This window comes from Pleurodeles waltl, chromosome 3_1, assembly GCF_031143425.1.
Source record: "Pleurodeles waltl isolate 20211129_DDA chromosome 3_1, aPleWal1.hap1.20221129, whole genome shotgun sequence".
In the NCBI taxonomy this organism is placed as follows: domain Eukaryota; kingdom Metazoa; phylum Chordata; class Amphibia; order Caudata; family Salamandridae; genus Pleurodeles; species Pleurodeles waltl.
The window spans coordinates 960,849,743-960,868,303 of NC_090440.1; the positions used below are offsets into that span (position 1 = coordinate 960,849,743).

Below are 18,561 nucleotides of genomic sequence, written 5' to 3' on the forward strand. Positions count from 1 at the left end.
TAATTCACATACTAGTATGGGCACCCCGGAATTCAGAGATGTGCAAATAACCACTGCTTCTCAACACCTTATCTTGTGCCAATTTTGGAAATACAAAGGTTTTCTTGATACCTATTTTTCACTTTTTATATTTCAGCAAATTAATTGCTGTATACCCGGTATAGAATAAAAACCCATTGCAAGGTGCAGCTCATTTATTGGCTCTGGGTACCTAGGGTTCTTGATGAACCTACAAGCCCTATATATCCCTGCAACCAGAAGAGTCCAGCTGATGTAACGCTATATTGCTTTAAAAAATCTGACATCGCAGGAAAAAGTTACAGAGTAAAACGTGGAGAAAAATGGCTGTTTTTTTCACCTCAATTTCAATATTTTTTTATTTCAGCTGTTATTTTCTGTAGGAAACACTTGTAGGATCTACACAAATGACCCCTTGCTGAATTCAGAATTGTGTCTACTTTTCAGAAATGTTTAGCTTTCTGGGATCCAGCATTGGTTTCTCACCTATTTTGGTCACTAACTGGAAGGAGGCTGAAAGCACAAAAAATAGTAAAAATGTGGTATGTCCCAGTAAAATGTCAAAATTGTATTGAAAAATTGGGTTTTCTAATTCAAATCAGCCTGATCCTGAAAGCTGGGAAAATGGTGATCCTGCCACCGCAAACCCTTTGTTTATGCCGTTTTCATGGAAAAAAACACGAGCTGCCTTCTGCAGCCCTTTTTTCCCATGTTTTAAAAAAAAACAAAGTGTTCACTGTATTTTGGATAATTTCTTGGTCTCCTTCAGGGGAACCCACAAAGTCTGGGTACCACTAGAATCCCTAGGATGTTGGAAAAAGGACGCTAATTTGGCGTGGGTAGCTTATGTGAACAAAAAGTTATGAAGGCCTAAGCGCGAACTGCCCCAAATAGCCAAAGGCTGGCACAGGAGGGGGGAAAAAGGGCTGGCATCGAAGGGGTTAACACCACCACCTTTTTTTTTGTCCTTTCTCTAGCTCTAATGTTCAGAGTCAGTTATCTACTGGGACTGTCGCACTTTTAATGACGATATCCGCCGTCTGCCCTTTCGGAAGTAGAGGTGCTGGAAAGGCGCGTACAATGAGAAACAGACGACACTTCATCAACACACATGCGCAGACCGTACAAAGAGCCCGCAATCAGAGAAAGGAAAGTCGCGAGCTTCATTGTGAGACTACGCGCGACCCCGATGACAGCGAACGCGCGTGCGCACAAATGAAGGCAGCAACAAATGCGCAGGTACGTGTATCGTTTGGGAGTTCACGCGCGTGCGCTGTGATCCAGTTTGGCTTTTGAGCTTGCGCGCTGGACTCTGTTGGTGCGCGAGCCCATGTACCCGCTCTTGGTTGGCTCAGAGCGGTGGCGAGCGCGCGGGAGAGACGGAGAAAGACGCGCGAGAGCCCAAGGCAATGGCGGCGGAAGAAGAGCGAGGGGATCTCCGCTGAGGTACGGGGACGTGCTGCAGAAACTATGTCGTGGATTTGCCGGGAGACAGAATGAAAGGGCTGAATCCGTATGAAAGGGGGTGGGGATGTTTTGGGTAGAATATTTGAGGAGGTACGTAAGGAGGTGTGACAAGGCCTAAAGGGTTACAGTTAAATAGCGAAGTGGCGTTGAGTGCAGATTAGAAGCGGACCTGGCGAAAAAAAGAAAGTCTAACGCACAGTGGGTTTCCATGAAGCGGGGAGTGTCAGGGCGAAGGGAACCACCCAGGGTACACCGAGAATGATTAACGGGTTACTGAGGGGCTTGATGACCGTTTATAAATCGGGTGTGGTACCGGCTTTGGGCGGCATACCTTTTTAAATTGAGTCGGTCTGCCGAGAGTGCTGTGAGATTAGTATGTGTAGCGAGAGGTGGAGCTGGTGATTGTGCCTTTGTGCGAATCAACGCAAGGGGCATTGTTAAAATCATTTGTAGAGGCCCATCACCTGCAGCAGCTATCTGGTTCGGCGGGCATCGCGTCTCGAGTGTAGTAATCCAAAAATAATGTAGTACTCTTTTGGATTATTATTTTCTTACTACTTAAGGGGTGTGACATTTTAATAAAATATCTACTTCTCTATTGGACGAGTTGCTTCATGAATCTACTTGTCCTGTTTAAAAAAAAAAAAAAAAACTATATGTCCATTTGGTGCCATGTAATAGTGACATTATGGCAGCAATCTCGTTATGTAAGAGCTCTTACAATAAGCTATCTGATTATGCCAGGACTAATACTTTAGTGGGGCTTGAGTACTAGCAAGTTCAAGCTGTACCATAGCGGTTTCCTTATTTTGCACCTTTCTGCGGATCTACATACTGGGGCTGGAGGAAGCAGTAAGCAGATGTTTCCATGGCTGGAATGCCTTTGAGTTTCTGCAAACCTACTAACTTGCATGTTTTAAGGATTTTCACCACCTCTTCTCTAATCGTTTCCCATGCTGAGAAAGGTTTGAAATTTACTCCGGACAAGGGAGTTCTTCCAGGGTTGGGAAGAAGTGATTGGAGGGAGAGTGACCTTGTAAGCCCTCAATACATTTTTGCATTAGCAAATCTACACATGCACATTTGCTCGTGCTAAGATACAGTTAACAAATGATTTTTAAGAGTATGATTTTCGGGTCTACTTTTATAAATTCTTGTGACTTATTGGAAAAAACTAATGCTAAGGCATATACATGAGTGCACTTTTGTGACTTTCTTTAAGAACTGGGTTCCTAATTAGGTCTGGTGTTAACCAAGGCATTTTGTTTTTATAAAAATTATTTTTCTCTATCCATGTGTCGGCTGGCTTTACTGTGAGTGATAGCATCCTGCTCTTCAACAAAGAGCATATTAGCACATAAAGTAGTTTTGTTCAGTGCCAAGAACTACTGTGGTAATGTATGCTTTTTTGAGACCAATTATTATTATTTCTTTGCCAAAGTTTGTTACAGTGGTGATGGTCTAGATAATGCAGAGGTGATTCCCCACAAAGATTTAATCAACTCATAAGTACATTACTTCAAAAGATTGTTTAATTGCATTGTAGAGAGAAGGAGAGTTCCAGAAATATTTAGTCCATTTGAAGTAAAGACGAACTTGAAGTAATTTTTCTTTAGTCAGCAAGTTGGATACAAAATCAGATAGAAGTATACGTTGATGCAACAGCCAACACGTGTTTCGCCCCTTTGGCGCGCAAGCGGGGGCTTTCTCAAGGCTAATTCAGAACATATTACAAAAGACTTCAGACATTGAATTGTCACAGTTGTAGATAGAACCCTTATTCAATGTTAAGGGAAAGAGAAAGGTGCAGTGAAATCGCCGGCGCGTCCCGCGGTAAATCGCGTTCTGAATTAGCCTTGAGAAAGCCCCCGCTTACGCGCCAAAGGGGCGAAACACGTGTTGGCTGTTGCATCAACGTATACTTCTATCTGATTTTGTATCCAACTTGCTGACTAAAGAAAAATTACTTCAACTTCAAGTTCGTCTTTACTTCAAATGGACTAAATATTTCTGGAACTCTCCTTCTCTCTACAATGCAATTAAACAATCTTTTGAAGTAATGTACTTATGAGTTGATTAAATCTTTGTGGGGAATCACCTCTGCATTATCTTGACCGTTACTATTGGGAGGCTTAGGGTCCAGGCCCCCCGGTTTGATTCTCCCACACCTTGCTTAACCCACTAATCATCTTATTAGAATAGGCATTTTAAGGAAGTCGATTGGCTGGACTCCCCTTTTCTTTACAGTGGTGAGGGTCTGGCAGCTCCCATGGTAATTGTTATAAAAGCCATGTCAAAACAAGACACGCATTAACAAAACCAAAAGACAGCCCACCAATGTCAGATTGGTTGGCTTTGCCAGTGCTTGTTTTTTTCATGTTTCCCATAATCTTTTTTCAAAATGATTACACTGATTATTCATTGTAAATATTTTTGGGAAATTCTAACATGCGTCAACAAAATGTTATTAGTTGATGCTTCAGAGAAGTGGTACCTAACATTTCAAAGTAATTTAGCAACATGTTTTTTTTTTTTTTTTTTTTAAACATTTTATTTTGAATGCAAAGAATCGTAATTCTTTCTTACAAGCTTCTGCAAACATTTGCATCTAATCAGAGCGTTCTGGGAACACTAACATACCCTTATGTTGTTAAATGTTTCAAACTTGTGCGTACACATTTTTTAGGGAACCACTGTCAGTGCAGTCTGACCTTTCGTGTATTTAAAGCCCTCACACTAATAAAAAAGGCTTTGCGTTAATGAACCATAAATACGTTTGAACAGGGTTAACTTATGGGTGCAAATATTGCCTGAACTGCACATATTTTCCTTCCTTGTAAACTGGAGCCAAAGGGTTTCTACTACAGTAGAGGCATGATTTAGTAACTAACACCAATGTATGGAGGTAACATGAACAGCTACAACTGCCCTCCTCCCCACTTTTATTTCAGGCTTGAGTCCTTGTTACAATACGAGGTCCTGTGCTGTTAAGACACAGGAAGCTTACATGTACCTTTTACTCAGGAATAAGCTACATGCTATAGAACCCAACCAGGATGTACCCAGTTCCATCCCACAGTTTTTGAGCAATATTCTAGGAGTGTCATATTCTGCTTGGCAGTTCATAGTCCTACAGACAGGAGAACCCACTAGACCTATAGGCTGAAGGAATTATTTTTTTGGGTGTATTTTAGACTTTTTCCTATGTGAATGTGTTCTCCCTAATTGATAAGAGCTGAATTATTTAATTAAAGCTGTGGGGGACAATATAAGTTATATTTCATGTCTCACCATATCAGCAGTTGATAGTTAAACTGTTTAGAAGCGTCAGGTTGTTTTTAGGTCGAGCTTCCTCCCATACAGCAAGCTGTCTGGTTGCAAAAGACCTATGCTTTATTACAGTTGACTTGGCGCGTGCCCATTGCTTACCGTAGGTTGGCTCAGTAACTGTCATTAGTGTACTTTGTATTTGTTGTTTTGTGCAGTCTTAATGTCTTCTTCTGTGTTTGCTTCTTTCCTGGAGCATAGTCTATCTGCTTGTGCCCTTCCACCTCTTCTTTTTTCAGAAGCTACGTTTTTCTTTTTGATTAAGCACTCCATGAAAGTGCATGTGCTTTCCAATTGCCTCCCACGTGTAGTTGTTTTATCTCTTTTGCTATTGCTCTTTCTTCCCTGTCCGCTTCCACGTTGTGCTTTTTTTTTGTTATTGTTATTATATATATATATATATATATATTTTAAGCTTTTTGTCATGCTGCACAATATTTTTCTGGTGGTGTGTGGCATGGCTAAATGGTAAACAACCTTGTGCACTGTTATAAAATACAAGTATATGATTCATATTCAGTGTGGGGTTGGTGGTTTGTTTACTTGCAGTAACTTGAATGTTTGCTAGGATGTGGTAAAACCCTACAGAGTGGTAAGACCTGTCACGATGAAACCCGTATTTCAAAAGATCCCATAAGACGTGCCTTTTTATGCCATTGCATTTAGCACAGGGATACTCAAAGTACGGCCCGCGGGCCTCATGCGGCCCCTCTGACCTTTACATGCGACCCCTTGGGCAACAGGAGCACTGGCAGCTGTTTGCTCAACTCCGCACTAACAATAAAAATATTAGACACACAGTCATTTATTTCAAACTTAATTGATGTTAAATAAAGGAAGTAACTAGGGACTCCTGCACTTAACTTTAGAAACGCCTTCATTTTTAAAGACATCTTGCAGCATAAGTGTAAAACTAAGACACTCTTCAAAATTAATTAACTGTATTTAGTTAACATGCAGAACCTTTTCGCCTTAGTACAATTTATTTTATCAGTGCATTAAGATGTATTCATTTTAAAGTGATAGTTTTCAAACATAAATTTGGAAACATTAATTATTTCCCTTTCATTGAGAACACCACCAATAGTAAATTAAAGAGGCATGTCACTTGGTATGTGCACTTATTGGTGGCCTGGGTTCCTATCATACATAAACATTATAGTTTATTAAATCAAACATAGAAGCAGGTTTTGTGCAACGCACACCATGAATCATGTATTTTGAGGTCATCTTAAATGTTATAATGCAGAAAAAGGATGGAAAGTGACACTAAACAATTGCCTAGGATCACACAATTTGGAAAAGTGGGTAAGCCTGGATTTATTCCAAGGTTTCTGGTTTCCCATTGTTTATTTCAGCCACTAGATGTATATCCTTTGCATCCCATACACCTACCTTGCCACCAATCCCCCTAGTCACCCCACCCGACCGCCACCGCCCTGGCATCAATGCGGCCCCCAGACACGTCACAGACCAAACTTTTTGGCCCCTGGGAAAATGTTTGCGAGTACCCATGATTTAGCACATTGAAAATACCTATAAATGTTCTTTGAGTACTACGGTTTGTGCCACTGTAACTATGGTTTTAATGTGACTGTCATTGATTGTTTTTTATATTTTTGTTTGCTAATAAATATGGCACCATCTGCCGAATTTAGCACAAATCGTTTAAATCAAATTGCATAGGTGTCTAAGTTCCCGAGGGACAGGGAGTTTAGCTCTTTTCCAGGAACTTGGCAAAAATAAAACCGACTACACTAAACTTGGCCTCACTCAGAACAAAGCATTCTATTCCTTTGCTGTAAATCAATTAGTTCCTGAGATAGTTGCATTAGAAAAAGGTGTCAAGCTGACTTCAAAGCGTCTTTAAAATCTTTGGCAGGTTCTAGGTTATCAGATTACCTGTCAGCAACTAAAAATTCTTGCAGTTGCCGCTACAGGATGATTGGCCACAAAAAGCAAGTTATTTCCCTTTGGAAATAGGTGTTACAGGCTTGGAAGGGGTAGCCTCCCCAAGCCACTTGAAATGCTCTGAAGGGCACACTTGGTGCCCACCTTGCATAAACCATTCTACACCGGTTCAGCGACCAATCCCCTTTTCAAGGCTATTTAGGGTCTCTCCTTTGGGTGGTTCCTCAGATTTGGATTGCAAGACTCCAGCAGGAATCCTCTGCATCCTCAACTTTGACTTCTCACTGAAGAAACTGCATCTGGACCTTTTATAGGAACTCTACAAGCTGCGACAAAGAAGCAAGATGCCTTCTGCAACATTGTATCTAGGGCTCCTGCCAGCAACTTCAACTGTTTCCTAGTCGTGCATTCTCTGAGGGCAGCCCGTCTTCAGCCTGCACCAGAAGAGTAAAGGAATCTCCCTTGTGATAAAGGGGTCACTCCCCTGCTTCAGCAGGCACCAACAGCAATGACGACCGGCTGTGTGGATCCTGCATCACAGATGGTGGGCTGAAGTGGTCCTCTCTTCCAACTTTGGTGGAGGTAAGAACTTGCCTCCCCACGCAAGACAGTAGCAGCGTGCACCACGTGTTTTGCAGCTACCAAAGCTTGTTGGCATCGTTCCTCCAAGTCCTTTGTGCATCTTGCAGCTCTGGCCCCCAGCACTCTATCCTGAGATGCGCAGCTTCTGAGTGGTTTTCCAGCGGCCTGGGAGCCTTTGTTGTAGTGCAGCATGGGCATCTTCCTCAGCTTTCTTGTCCCCGTGCTGTGGGACTCCTGTGTGCTCTGCCTGGTCTTCTGTGGGTGCTCTCAGTTGCTGAGGGCCCCCTCTGACTCCTGACTGGGTACAGTCCACCTGGTCCTTCCTGGTCTAGGGCAGCGCCATTTTCTGCTAACCGCGAGCTTTGCGTGTGCCAAGGCTTGTTGGCGGACTCCGCAACGCAAACCAGACTGCAGTCCTCCATCCGGCGTGGGTCATCACTTGCACCCTCCAGGAATCCGACTTTGTCTTCTTGAGTGCAGTGCTGACTTTTCTTCTTCCCCTGTGGTTCTCCTTTTGCACCTTCATCCGGGTTAGCAGGGGCTCCTGTTCTTCCTGGACTCTTCTGTGCTTGTTGGACTTGGTCCCCTTCTTCCACAGATCTTCTTGACCCAAGAATCCGCTGTTGGTGTCTTGCAGTCTCTTCTCGTTCTTGCATAATTTTTCTCATTTCTGTGTGTGTTCTGGGAAAGTTACTTTGATGTACTCCTGCTCAGCTGGTCACTGTGGTGGGTTCTAGTACTTACCTTTGGGGTTTTCTAGTACTCCCAGCTCCCCTCTACACACTACACTTTTCTAGGTGGGAAACAGACTTTCGCATTCCAATTTCTTAGTATATGGTTTGTGCTCCTCCTAGGCCCATTTCTAACTCTGATTTTTCACAAATTGCATTGTTTTGTAGCTGTTTTTTATGTCTATTTCTGCATACTAGTGTATAGAATTTGTGTATTACTTACCTCCTAAGGAAGTATAGTATTTTTGGCACTTGTCACCCAAATAAAGTACCTTTTTTATTTTTGTAACACTGAGTATTTTCTTTCATGTGTGTGAGTACTGTGTGACTAGAGTGGTATTGCTTGAGCTTTGCATTTCTCCTAGAAAAGGCTTGGCTGCTCATCCACAGCTTACTCTAGAGAGCCTGGCTTTTAGACACTGCCTATATTACACTAATAAGGGATAACTGGACCTGGTATACAGTATAAGTACCATAGGTACCCACCACACACCAGGCCAGCCTCCTACATTGGTGGGATAAGTTCTTGTAATTGCCTAATCGCTCTGTCACCTGGTGCTTTCCCCAGGAAAGACTACTCTATATCTAGAGACAATATATAGTACCTAATACAGGAATCTAGTCTACACTTCTTTTTAAGAGACTAGAGGTTGGGTACAGCCCACACCACCCTAACATACAAACCTTGGCTGCAGCTGGACCTTGCTCCGAGGTCAGGGACTCTCCTTATGAGGGCATTACTTTCAAGGAATTGAAGGGGCTGTGTTCAGAGAGGAAGTTAGACATGGGAGAAATCCTAATAAGTGTTTACTTCTGAGCCTCTTTCTTCAGGATGACTAGGGGCATGCTGGTAGCCAGGAGTTGGAGGGAGACTCGAAACACCTAGAGTTCAGGTTCAGGGGAGGGTTCTTCAAAGGATCTTGTTACTAGCAGACCAACTAGTGTTGCTGGTTGGTGGGGAAGTCGCTCAGGTAGGGCTCCCTTTACACCCAGAGGGCAAGTAGCTAGGATCACCAAGGCTAGGGAAAGATCCACTCATGTCACTTCAGTGTCTTAAGGGGTCACCCCATGGTGGCAGCAGCAATAGTTACAGGGATTATAGAGTCGGGGAGGACCCCATAGATTCTAGAAACTTTCACAAAATTGATCCCTCATACAAGGTGGGGGATGACATCTATAATTGGTTTGCTGCACTTGAGGGCCTGTAAAGTTCAGAGGGTCCCTCAAAGGCAGTGGGCTGCTATTCTCTGGTTGTCCTTCTCTGACAGCAGGAGGGATAGACTTCTCACTGTCAGAAAAAGATGCATACAACTACAATATTTTAAAAACAGCACTCTTAAAAGGTTTTTGTCTCATCACTGAACAATATAGGATCATGTTCAGGGAGACCAGAAAAGAGGCCTCACAGAATTGGGTTGACTTTGTGGACTGTCCTGTTAAAGCTTTAGAAGGCTCTAAGTCTATTTCTGGCATGTCCATTGATCTAATTGTTTAAGATATGGGCATATGGGGCTTCAACTTATGTCTGCTTCTGTTAATCTGAACGACGTATATATTGGCACAAACTTCATTAATTCTATGTGGTGGGCTGTTTCTGTTTAATTTAATAAAAATAATAAAATAAAAAAAAGCCTTAGAAGGCTGGTTATATGGCAGCAAAGTGTCTGACTATGAGTACTTGTACAATCTGTTACAGAGAGAGCATGTTTTAAATAATTGTGTGTCTGACTTGTTGCACCAAATACTTGGTAGACTCGGATCTGACCTCTCGCCAAGAATTGGGAAAGAAGGCTGACACATAGGTCAGAACAAGGGTGAGCAGAAAAGCTCATACAGGGGGGTGGCAAGAAGGATGGTAAATCATATGACAGATAAAAACAAAGTCTTCATCAGGCACACAAATCTCTTCTGGGGGTGGGTCTAACTGATCCTAAAAAAAAAAAAAAAAAGTTGTGTCCACAGCCCTACCTGTAGAGTGTCTACTGGGGAATGACTTGGAGACTTCAGCTTGGGCTGAAGTAGAGTTGGAGGCCCATGTAGGGCATTCCTGGGCATATGTTTGCTTTGACCAGGGCTCAGGCCAAGAAGCAAAGAGAACATGGAAACTTGGATCCTGAAACTGTGGACCAAAAGCAGGACTAGGAAGGGTAACAAATTATCCACTATCCCTCCCTCCAATGATGAGTCCCCCCTTTGAGGAGGAGGCGTGAACTCGTTGGACAGAACCTACACCTGAGGAACTTCAAGCTGATACAGCTAAACTCTTAGGTGCAGAGGGGCTTGCCAGGGAGGAGTTAAGTGTGGCACAGCAAACCTGCCCCACACTTGAGGGTTTGAGACAGCAAGCTGTCAAAGAAGAAGCAGGGGATGTCAGTGTCACCCACAGGGTGTACTGGGGAAAAACAATCTCTTGTATTCAGAAGCAAGGGATCCCAAACCTGGTGCAACCAGGAGATTGGTCATCCCTCTGCAATACAGAGAATTTTTGTTGCCTTTGGCATGACATTCCCGTTGCTGGTCATTTGGGGCAAAGCAAAACATGGGACAGACTGGTCCCTCACTTTCACTGGCCTCGCATGTCTGAAGATACCAAGGAGTTTTGTCGCTCTTGTGTGTCACCTGTCAAGCCAGTGGCAAGACAGGTGGCATTCCAAAGGACCCCTTAATCCCAGTGGTTGGGGTATCCTTTGAAAGGGCAGGGGTTGATATTGTTGCCCCCACTCTTCAACCCCCCCCCCCCCCCCCAGCTTCTGGAAATGGATTTATTCCTGTAGTGGTGGACTATGCCACCAGGTTTCCAGAAGCCATACCTCTTAGGAACACTACAGCTCCTGCAGTGGCCAAAGCCCTATTGGGAACCTTTTCCAGAGTGGGTTTCCCAAAGGAGGTTGTCAGACAAGGGTAGCAACTTCATGTCTGCATACTTGAAAGCAATGTGGAAAGAGTGTGGTGTAACATATAAATTCACTACACCTTACCATCCCCAGACAAATGAGTTGGTTGAGCTTTTTAACAAAACACTCCAAGGCATTGGGTACTCACAAATATTATCCCATGGACCACACTGTTTGGTCATTGATGTGACCGAGGGCCGCATTGCTGCCAGCATGGTGGTGGTCGGAGGGCTGGGGGTAGGGCGGGGAGGGGTAGTGGTAAATTGTGTGTAGGGGAAGTGAAGCATACACATCTAGGGTCTGAATTGTCCAATATGAAACCAGAAGCTTGGGTATAAATACCGGCTTCTCTATTTAACCATATTGTGTGATCCTAGGCAAATGTTTTATTTCACTATACCTCCTTGTTTCCTTTTTCTTCATCACATATAAGAACCTTGAAATATGTCTTCAGGATGTATGCTGTATAAAACCTTCTGTGTCTGATTTAATAAACTGTAATGTTGTTCGTGTTTTATAGAAACCCAGCTCTCCCAAAGAGTTCACATAACAACTGACTTGCCTTTTAGTTCACAGTTCACATTGTTGTCAGGGTGGGTAGGATGGAAGGGGATGAAAGTTTCTAAATTCATTTTTGAAAACTATCACTTTAAAAAATGCTTCGAATATAATGTTGTGTACTAAATGTGAAATGGTTCTGCAGGCTAATGAAATGCACTGTTTGAATTTCACACAGATCATACTTATATTTTTGCTGCAAGATGTCTTTAATAATGGTGTTTCTAAAGTTAAGAGTTCCAGAACACCCTAGTTACTCCTTTTCTTTAACTTCAATTAGACTCCAAATAAATACTTGCCCGTTTATTTGACAATTTTTAGTGCCAGTGCTGAGTCGAATAAACAGCAGCACAGTGCTGCTGTTGACCTGGGGGCCGCAGGTAAATGTCAGGAGGGCCGCATGCGGCCCCCGGGCCATACTTTGAGTATCACTGCTCCAAGGCATGATAATGGGCCCCTCTGGGAAAAACTCAGGAGGAGATGGGATGTCCTGTTACCATGCCTCCTCTTTGCCTACAGGGAGGTACCCAAGAAAGGAGAGGGCTACAGCCTCTCTGAAATTCTATTTGGTCACCATGTTACGGGTCCGTTGGCTCTTGTAAAGGAGGTTTGGGAGCAATCCCTGAAGCCCCCTAAACAAGATATAGTGGATTATGTACTTGGCCTTAGATCCAGAATGGCTGAGTACATGAAAAAGGCCACTAAGAACCTTCAGGCAAGCCAAGAAGAATTGCAACAGCAATGGCATGACCAGATGGCTGTCCTGACAGTGTACCAACCAGGGCAAAAAGTGTGGGTCCTGGAGCCTATGGCACTGAGAGCACTCCAAGGCAAGCGGAGTGGACCACACATCATAATGGAGAGAAATGCTTAGTTTACCTTGGCACTCCAAGAAATCCTGTCAGTTCTTCATGTGAAATGCCTAAAGCACTACTATGACAGGACTGGCTTATGGCCACTGATGAGGGATAGGAAGAAGAGTGACCCTCTCCCTGACCTCTTTTCTAATTCCGCAGATGATGGTTCAGTTGAGGGGGTCGGGTAGTCTTAGCAGATTGCCTTATTCAGTCTCAAAAAGAAGACTGCAGAAATCTCATAGAGCAGTTCTCTGAACTGTTATCCCTTACACCTGCCCAAATCACATGGTGTAAACACACCATCGATATGAGACAGCCTGCCTGTGAAGAGTAAATTTACGTGCAACCTGATCATGTAAGGGATTGCATCAAAGCAAAAGATGCTTGACCTAGGAGTGATTGAGCACTCTGACAGCCCCTGGGCTAGCCCAGTGGTGCTGGTACCAAAACCTCACTCACAAAATGAGAAGAAGGAGATGAGGTTCTGTGTAATTATAGAGGGCTCAACACAGTCACTAAGACTGATGCTCACCCTACTCCCAGGGCAGGTGAGCCAATAGATTCACTGGCATCTGCCAAGTATCTAAGCACCTTTGACTTGACTGCAGAGTATTGGCAGATCAAATTGTCAGAGGATGCAAAAATTAAAAACTGCATTCTCAACCATTGGAGAGCATTATCAATTTATTGTTATGCCTTTTGGTTTGAAAAATGCACCTGCCACTTTTCAGAGCTTGGTGAATACAGTACTCCAAATTCTGGAAGCCTTCAGTGCAGCATATCTAGATGATCTAGCTGGATTTAGCTCCACCTGGGATGACCACCTGGTCCAGTTAAGGAAAGTTTTGGAGGCTCTGCATAAGGCAGGCCTTACACTCAAGGCTTCAAAGTGCCATCTAGGGCAGATAGTGGTTTATCTGGGACTCATAGTAGGTGGGGAACAGATTCAGCCACTACAGGGGAAGATCCAAACCATTTTTGATTATGCCCCCCCCCCCCCCCTGTAAAACAGACCCAGGTAAGAGCCTTTCTAGGTCTCACTGGGTATTGCAGGATGTTCATTGAGACCTATGGATCCATTGTTGCACCTCCAAGAAAATGCCTAAATAGTCATTAAGGACAGCAAGTGTTCAAAATGTTTTTGAGCATTTTAAACAAGCCACGTGCTCTGCACCTGTTCTAAAAAGCCCAAACTACTCCAAGAAGGTCATAGTTCAGACTGCTGCTTCAGAGGTAGGGGTGGGGCAGTTCTTTCACAGATTAATACAGAGGGCCAGGATCAACCAGTAGCTTTTATCTGCAGATGGTGGACCCCCATAGAAAAGCATTGGTCAGCCATAGAGAAAGAGAGATGCCTTTGCTGTGGTCTGGGCCTTGAAGAAGTTGAGACCATACCTCTTTGGTACTCATTCCATTGTTCAGACAGACTGCAAACATTTCCTATGGCTCAAGCAGATGAAAGGATAAAACCCCAAATTGTTGAGTTGGTCAATTTCCCTACAGGGTATGGACTTTACAGTGGAACATAAACCTGGGAGTAACCACTCCAATGCAGATGGACTCTCCAGATATTTCCACTTAGGCAATGAAGACTCATCTGGGCAAGGTTAGACTTATTGTCCCTCGTTTGTTGGGGTGGGGGGGTGGTTTTGTAGGAAAGTAGCCTCTTTCTTGGCATGTTTACCCCCATTTTCTGCTTGTCTGTATGCTTGACTCTCTACTGTGATTCTGCTAATCAGGACCCCAGTGGTTATGCTCTCTCCTTTAAAGATTGGTTGTTGGTTACTGTTAACACAGTATTTCCCCCACAATTGGCATACTGGTGCCCTCTTATTAATCCCTAGTATATGGTACCTAGGTACCCAGGGCATTGGGGTTCTAGGGGATCCCTATGGGCTGCACCATATATGTTGCCACCCATAGGGAACCCATGCAAAGGCTTCTGCGGGACTGCCATTGCAACCTGCGTGAAAAAGCGCAAGCACCCTTTCACTGCCATTTACAATGCACCAGGTCACTTATAAGTCACCCCTATAGCAGGCCCTCCAGCCCTGAGAGCAGGGTGCAAAGTACCTGTGTGTCAGGGCACCCCTGCACTAGCAGAGGTACCCCCACGTCCTCCAGGGCCATTTTCCCAGACTTCGTGAGTGTGGGGATGACATTTTACGCTGGTATTGGACATGGTTGTATGATTCCATTCACTCTGGCGACACCTTAGAGGACCCCCCAGTATTGTCATCTCAGTCTTCTGAGGTTTTCCAGGCAGCCTCAGCTGCTGCCACCTCGCAGACTGGTTTCTGCTCATGTTGCTTGAAAATATCATGCCCAGGAAGGCAGAACAAAGGATTTCCTTTTGGGGGAGGGATGTAACACCCTCTCCCTTTGGAAATAGGTGTTACAGGCTTAGGAGGGGTAGCCTCCCCAAGCCACTGGAAATGCTTTGATGGGCATATGTGGAGCCCTCCTTGCCAAAACAATTACTCTACACTGGTTCAGGGAGCCCCAGCCCTCCTCTGGCGGGGAAACTGGACAAAGGAAAGGGGATTGACCACTCCCCTGTCCATCACCACCCCAGGGGTGGTGCTCAGAGTTCCTCCAGAAGATCCCTGGGTTTTGCCATCTCGTATTCAAGGGTGGCAGAGAACTCTGGGAGGATCTGAGTGGCCAGTGCCAGTAAGTGACGTCACAGCCCTCTTCTGATAGGTGCTTACCTGGTTAGGTGACCAATGCCCCTTTCAGGGCTATTTAGGGTCTCACCTTAGAGTGGATCCTCAGATTCGGATTGCAAGACTCTAGCAGGAATCCTATGCATCGTCCACTTCAACTTCTCACTGAAGAAGCTGCATCTGAACCCTTTTGAAATTCTAAAAGCTTCAACAAAGAAGCAGGACGCCTTCTGCAACATTGTATCTCCGGCTCCTGCCAGCAACTGCAACTGTTTCCCGGTCGTGCCTCCTCTGAGGACAGCCTGTCTTCAGCCTGCACCAGAAGAGCGAATGATTTACTCTCCTGCTTCATCGGGCATCAACTGCAACAACGACCAGCTGCATGGAATCCCTCTCCTGCAGAGCTGTGTGGACTCCTGCATCACGGGTGGTGGGCTGGAGTTATCCCGAAGGTCCTCTCGTCCAACTTTGATGGAGGTAAGAGAGTCCGCCTGGTCTTGGGCAGCGCCTTTTTCCACTAACTGCAAGCTTTGCGTGTGCCAAGGCTTGTTGGCAGACTCATCGACGCAAACCAGACTGCACTTCTCCATCCAGCGTGGGACATCGTGGGACATCACTTGCACCTGACTTTGTCTTCATGGGTGCAGTGCTGACTTTTCTTCTTCACCGGTGGTTCTCCTTTTGCATCTTTGTCCGGTTTAGCAGGGGCTCCAGTTCTTCCTGGACTCATCTGTGCTTCTTGGACTTGGTCCCCTTCTTCCACATGTGGTCGTGGCCAGGAATCCACTGTTGGTGCCTTGCAGTCTCTTCTGATTCTTGGATAATTCTTCTAATTTCTGTGTTTTGTTCTGGGAAAGTTACTGTGATTTACTCCTGCTTTCCTGGTCACTGGGGTGGGTTCTAGTACTTACCTTTTGGGGTTTTCTAGTACTCCCAACTCCCCTTACACACTACACTTACTACACTTGCCTAGGCTGGAGACCAGCTTTTGCAGTCCACTTAGTATATGGTTTGTGTTCCCCCAGGCCCTTTTCTAACTAGGGTGATTTTCACTAATTGCACTGTTTTGTAACTTGTTTATGCCTATTTCTGCATAATAGTGTATATAATTTGTGTATTACTAAAGGAGTATAGTCTCTATGGTATTTTTGGCATTGGTGTCACCAAAATAAAGTACACTCCCTAAATTTCACTAGCAAGGATACTGGACCTGGTGTAAGTACCATAGGTACCCACCACACACTAGGCCAGCCTCCTACAGCAAGAAGTTCCCGGACCACCTCACCCACCTTTCCCTCCTACTAGGAGGATGTTATGGGTTCCCATAGAGACAGATCTCCCACCCCCTCCAAAAAGTCTGTGTTTTTCCATGGAATTCACAGATCTAAAATCGGTGGTTGAAGATCTGCTTGTGGGTCTGCAAAAAACTTGTAACCCTAATTATATATGTTAAAGTAACATATTAGGTGAATTAATGTTTTGACCTGAAAAAGGCACAGAAATTCAACGTTTATTTATCTGATCTAACTTTCACTGTACCCCCACAATGTACTTCTTTTGGCCTCGCCTATTGCATCAATCATGTCATGTTCGGACATCATTAATCACATTACTGTTTGAATCTTAAATGACATCACTGATAGAATCCATTGATTGTGCTAGTCTGTTTTATAGTGGTGGATAATTACCATATTACTTTTCTACATATTTTTATACAGCCTGGGTCCAACTACTGAATGTAAGTGTTTGAAAAATGAATGTGCTGTTAATGCATCATAGGTGTGTAGAGATATTGAACACTCTACATTTTTGTATTGAAAAAATAACTGTGTGCAAGTGGCAGTTGATTTGTGTTCATTGTGTTTGACACACGTTTTTCGGTACTGCACAAAGTTTCCAGCAGGACAATAATTCTACATACTAAATAATGGAATCAGCATTGAGTTATTAGACTAAATCGTCTCAGCATGACCATTTCAAAGTAATATCATTAGACTGTACATCAGGTATTAAGCTATGTACATGTGCTTATTTTGCTTCAGAAGATGAGCTATCTCTAACGTTTTCACCACAGTATAAAGGCTGCAGGTAGTATGATCTTTAGCACTTTTAGGCCTTATTTATGTTAAGGTAATAGCACCTTTTTTGCCAAGTGTTGCACAGAGTGTACTCTGTTCTTAGATGCTTTTAATACTCTGAAGTCTATTGCTCATGAGTTTTATTGACTGCGCACAGTGTGGTACAGGGTAAACTCTCTCCATAGAGCGAATACTGTTAACTGTATCCACTTCTCCTCTCATGTCAACTTCATTTCTCAATGTAGGTTCAGTGACTGTCAGGGGTTTGATACAGACATAAGTTGCCTGTAGTAGGGCTTTAGTTTTGAAAGACGTTCAGTATTTATAAGAACTTGGCTTTCTCTAAACAGTTGTATACCGATTGAACACTGCATGCAGTGAAGTTTTCCCATATATGTGTGCACCAGAAAGGAGCAATATTTTCATCTGTTTCCCTGCCTGCATCATTGGGTGATCCTTAGTTGGGCTGGACATGTCACGGTGGGGAGTTTGATGCATAAATTGTACCAAGTGGAGTGAAACCATGCATGGAATTGACGCAGTACTTAATTAAACTTTTCAAAAGATTGAGTGTGCTGCATTTTCAAACAAATCACACACATTGATGTAAGAATAATAAGCTCTGTCCATGGAAAGCACATGCAACCCATCACTTTCTAAATGTCCTTTTATTCTGATAAGGGTATCATTCAGATTAGGTATTTATGCATTCTGATAATTGGGTATCACTGGCAATGTTGGAAAAACTTAAATTAATATTCAAAGACGGAAAATAGAAGAGGTATAACTAGTTCCTTCATACCACACATGAATAGATTCAGTGAAAAAGACATGCAGTGTTCTCCAGCGTGCAAGAGTTGCAGTGCAAATCTCTCAATCTTGATGCTGCACAAGGAGTGTTACTCTGATTTTTTAAGGCTTTTTAGTGAAAGTAGAACACGAAGTACAAAGGCTCACAGGATGCAGAAAATGTCTTTCTAAGGCAGTGTTTGTGAGCTAGTTTTGCACCTTCGTGTCTGCGATTATTTCTCGTACTATGGAACCTTTTCAGAATGTACACGTCTCAAGAAGTGATCCAGGTGTGCATCAGTCAGTTTGTTTCTTAATTTATTTTTTATAACACCCATTGTGGAAAAGGAACACTCGCCTATATATGTGGAGCCAAACATATATAGTATTTTTTGTGTTAAGGTAAAAAGAAGAGGGAATTTTTCTGAGGGCCTATTTTGCCAGAAATCTTCTGGTTCCTTCCCCAAGAAAGAGGACTTGAGCAAAGAGCTCTATTGTATGTCAGTCAGTTTCATCTTGGCTTATCTGAACAATGGGGTGAGAACTCTAAATTGAAAAAGTCTCCTCTTGATGTCCCCAGAAATTTCCTCCATATAAGGACACAGATTGAGACAACATTTTCTGAGCTTTTTCAACCCTCGAAGTTAAAACCTGCAACCTGGGAAAGTGTATTAGATCGCCGT

The 18,561-nt window shown here is 43.7% G+C and overlaps 1 protein-coding gene across 1 annotated transcript in view; it reads left to right on the forward strand.

Annotated features, from left to right (window-relative positions):
• The first annotated feature begins 1,266 nt into the window (after window positions 1-1,266).
• The window catches only part of PDIK1L (PDLIM1 interacting kinase 1 like), a 59,871-nt gene continuing 42,576 nt past the window's right edge, over window positions 1,267-18,561 (forward strand). Inside the window, exon 1 of the mRNA XM_069223993.1 lies at window positions 1,267-1,464. The gene's annotated coding sequence lies outside the window, so the exon portion shown is untranslated. The remainder of the gene's footprint in view (window positions 1,465-18,561) is intronic.